Source organism: Meles meles, chromosome 6 (genome assembly GCF_922984935.1).
Source record: "Meles meles chromosome 6, mMelMel3.1 paternal haplotype, whole genome shotgun sequence".
Classification (NCBI taxonomy): Eukaryota; Metazoa; Chordata; class Mammalia; order Carnivora; family Mustelidae; genus Meles; species Meles meles.
In genome coordinates, this window is record NC_060071.1 from 131,546,924 (window position 1) to 131,551,807 (window position 4,884).

The window sequence follows — 4,884 nt, forward strand, 5'->3', positions numbered from 1 at the left end:
CTGACACCATCATCAGACTTAGTCACTAGAATCTTTCCAAACAGGCTGATTGTGAATTCACATTGCCCTTTGACAAACAACTTTGCACACTGACATCTTCTGGAATGCTAGCAGGAGATAAGTTTTGGAAGCTGAGTCTACCTAAGGCTAAAGGATTGGTCATTTGGACTGAACTGGACAATCACTGAAACAATTGACCAAACCATTAAAATTACAAGTAAATAATTACACTAAACCATAATTTTAATTAATGATTATGGTTCAGAGTGGGTTGAGAAATAATTTGGCACAGTGAGGCCAAGTGGTATCGGAGAAACCACTTGGTTTCTTGGTTTTGTTGGATGCAACAAAGACGAGTCTGGTTCTGACAAGCCATGTGAATGGGCAAGTCACTTCACTGTTCTGAGTCCCAGTTTCCTTATCTATTAACTATTGAAATTGTTACCAGATTATTTGTTTAATTAGAAAAGTTCACTGCAGCTTTGCGCAGTGGCAGTATCATAGCCAATGAGGTTTATCCGAAGTGTGATTATTGCTAATAGAAAAGTTCTCTGGAAGAACTTATTGGAATGACTGAAAGTTAGTTATTTGAAGCTGTTTTAAACCATTTTTAACATTAGCTATGGTGGTCAAGCAGATCTCCTAGTTCTTCCCTTAAGTTCCTCCTGCTCTACTTTCTCCCCACACAAATCATAAATAATAGCTACATAGAAAGCTATTTGAAAGGAAAAAATCACATTTCAATGATTATTATAGATTCCACTGTGTCATATAGTGAAGAATTTTTAATAAATGTCAATTGAAAAGAATTGTCTTTTATCCAGATTTGAGGATCCGAGGGCAATTTATCTTTTGGAGTCTTAGAATGATCTTGTAGTTCAGCTCCAAATCAAATCTTTTTGGATCCCCTTAAAGGCTTGACTACTTAATTCACTCAGTTTTCCCACTGAAACAGCCTCTTCCTTACTACTGTGCACAGAGAATCCTTTTGTCCCTCCACGACTATCTGGTATCCCCCTCAATAGATGAGTTGGCAACTAGGAGAGTTGTCAAGTTCTGTTTGAGTTCAAAAGCTCATCTCTGTCTAGGGTACTTATATGGGAGCTTTACCTGTTCTTTACTACATTTTATCAGAAAGTTTCATCTCATTTAGTGTTAGAAAGTAACCTAAGTCTTTCTTTGTAGAACTCTGAAATGAAACCTTGGTGAGGACGTTTATTTCTCTTTTCAGGAGCTCATAGAGCTGTTGTGGTAATTTAATGGGTTTATATATGTCAATCTCCCAGTACCATGACACAAGATGGATGTTAAGTAAATGTTACTTCTCTCTCTCTCTTTTTTAGTTAACCACCAGGAAATACATATAAAAACTAACTTTCATTGAAAAATATGTTCCTTGTCAGAAGTTATCATTCCTGAGTTTTTGGTATATTGTCTCATTATGTATTGAGGAAGCAATTCCAGTTTTCTGAGGGGGTAAATGTATAACTTTGAATTTCTGAGGTTAATTAGTGTCTTTGACCCCTTTTGATTAATATTAGGAATGTTGAATAGAAAATTTTAGCCAGATTCCAACCTGAAGTTTTTTTGGAATGCATTCTTCTTCCTTCATCAACCTGACAGTTGAAATTTAAAAGGCTATTTGTCACTTCCTATTGTCACCACCTATCCATGATGTTAGCCAGCTGTGAGATAGCTGCCACATTTCATCCCAGAAATGATGTTAGCAAAGGACCCCAGTAAGAGGGCCTTTTAGCTACATATTGAGTCAGGAACAGAATCCTAATTTGTTGGGTTTGTGTTATTACCCAGGCTTGGCCTACATGTACAAACCAGCTTGGGAATGAAACAGAGATTGAATTTAGTTTATTCCTTTTAAGTGACTGACTGAAACCTTTTTATTAGTTTTCCTTTCCCAATATGACTAGCTTTATTTCCTCTTCAAATTATTGTGTCTAAATAGACAGGACCTTGGGATGAGATCACCAAGTCAACATTCCATTATGAATCTTTTTTGACTGCAAGGAATAGAAGAGGGAAAGAGGAGGGGAGGGAGGATCAAGGTAGGGAATTAAGTGTGAAAACATCCCAGACAAGCGCAAACAATGGTGCCAATGTCAGGACACATTTCCACCTGCAGGTATCTGGAAAAAAACACTCTCATCATTTGATTGGAGATATGTAGTAAGGTTCACCTAACTTGTACAACATGGGTTGTCTTGTGTTCATTCCTATGGTCAGTCTGTCTCTGGGCTTTTTAAAAGGCTTTTCCAGAGACATGGACTAAAAAGCAATTTTTGAAGTTTTTCTTAGAGGAATATCCATACCGGACTTTTCTTTTAACTGGTATTAATTTACTGAGGATGGATGGAAATTTCCCTCCTTTTCTTCGTTTGTTTTTCTTTTTAGCCAGTCTTCAACTTAAACTTAATGCTATTATGCAAAGGGAAGGAAAATTTTACTTGAAGAATAACCAAACAAGATTCAGTTCAAGCCTGTATTTAAAAGTAACTATTCATTATTTCTTTCACATTCCAATTTCTTTACATTTTTACAAATATGCAACTACATAGAGACCTATCCTGATTACAGGGTGACTCCATATTCCAATTAACTGACAGGATGACATACAATAATCACTCAATTTAATAGGCTTTTGCTTCACTTAATAGGGCCAGTACATTTTTTTAGGGTATGAAAATCCTGTGAAGAAGTTGCATTAGCCAATAGGCACAATTAAGGAAAAGTATTATAAACAATGGATACATGCAATGAACAGTATCACAAATATTTTGAATTAATGATACAAACCAAAACTCAGATTCAAAATACCAGCTGTTGAAAGAGAATTTAAGACCAAATGTTTTATACATTTATGTCATGGAAAACAACCATCTGCTGTACTTTTTTTTTCTGCAAGCACAGTGTCTCCAAGTTAAATAAGGCAATGCCTGAAGAGTGTTCCATGGATTCCATGACCATGTCTTCTTTGCATCAAAAATCCCACTAGTTGGAAGAAAAAAGAAAGGTGATAGTTCCACCTAATTGATTCTCTAACAACCAGTTAATTGATGAAGAAGCTTAAACTCCCTCAAAGGTTTGGTTTCCAAAAAAACACTACATACAAAATCTTATCAAAATTTGAAGTAGCCCTCTGTGGAATTAAGATATGCCAGAAACAGTTTCCCTATTCCTAGGAGGGATTTAGTGTTTCATCAGAGGAGGCTTGTGAAGTATCTGGATTGGTAGGGCATTTGCCAAAGGGCTGCTCAAAGGCATCTTCTCATTGACCATGAGCATTGGATCAGGCTTCAAGAGGAAAAGAGCAATTACCAATTTTTTCAACCTCAATGGTACATTGGTATAGTAAAGTGGGGGGATGGAAGCTACACAGACTATTCTTCCCTTCAAGTTTCTTCTCTAATGCATAGATTAGAACAATAGAGAAATCCTCCTCTCTGAAAAGTTTAATTGGTTTTCTTGGTATAAACCCAACTTTTTACTGGAATTAACTCTTAACATAACTGAAGGAGAGCCACATATATCCACAAAGATGTATATTATAAACAATTCAAGGATGTTACGGAAGAAGATAGTCAACAACATTTATGCCATATGCTAGCAATGCCATACATTGAGGAGAAGGGAGTTGAGGGAAATTGGAGGGAGAGATAAACCACGAGAGCCTACAGACTCTGAAAAACAATCTGAGGGTTTTGAAGGGGCAGGGGTGGGAGGTTGGAGGAGCCTGGTGGTGGGTATTATGGAGGGCACGTATTGCATGGAGCACTGGGTGTGGTGCATAAACAATGAATTCTGTTACACTGAAAAGAAATTTTAAAAAAAGAATGTGAACATACATAGCAAAAGTATAAACACACACATCAGAATGATAAAATAAATTCAGGTAAGTAGTTAGCTCTACCAGTGAGAGAAGAGAATATGATAAAAGACTTAGGAGACATTACTTTTATTTGTGATGTTTTATTTCTTATGCCAAGTGATGACTTAATGAGTTCTATTATTTTTATACTTTGTACATTTGAAACATCTCAGAATTAAAAAAAGAATCTGCCAGGTGAGTGGTTAAGAGGTTGGGACTTTGGGATCACACAGACCTGTTTAAGTCTCAGTATTCTTATGTAATAGCTGTTTGTTGTTTTATTGTTTGAGAAAGTTACTCAACCAAAAATCAACTTCTTCATCCTTGATATGGGAATAAAATAGTATCCATTTTATAAGATTATTTTCTGGATTAAATGAATTTATGCATTTACAATGTTTAGCAAACTGCCCAACCGGCTATGCTCAAGACATAGTATGTATATGCTTGTACACAAAATGGAGGGCACTTTGTGTACTTGTGTATAATATAATTATGTCTTTTAAAGCTTACTAGCCATACAAGCATAGGCAAGTCACTTAAACCTTTTGGGAAACTAATTCCTCATCTCGTAAAATGCAAAAAAAAATTGGATTACCTATCTTGTCTTTATCACAGGATCTCTAAGAGTATTAAATGCAATAATGTATAAAAACACTTTGAAATACATAGAGTCATCAGAAAAATAGTGTTTTAGAAAAATTACAACATTATTTTTTATTTGCCTCAATTCACTTATTCAGCAATTGAGAGTATTGAAAATGTTATACTAGACACATTGCTAAATTCTGTGAAAATAGTAATATACTTTAAAAAATGTTTCCCACCCTCATGCCCTCTTTTTTTAAACTTTTATTTATTTTTATTTTTTTATTTTCAGCGTAACAGTATTCATTGTTTTTGCACCACACCCAGTGCTCCATGCAGTACGTGCCCTCCCTATTACCCACCACCTGGTTCCTCAACCTCCCCCCCCACCCCACCCCTTCAAAACCCTCTGG

General features: G+C 35.8%; 1 pseudogene; it reads left to right on the forward strand.

The window, feature by feature from the left end:
- Nucleotides 1-478: 478 nt before the first annotated feature.
- On the forward strand, nucleotides 479-607 carry LOC123945280 (annotated as a pseudogene).
- Nucleotides 608-4,884: the final 4,277 nt, after the last annotated feature.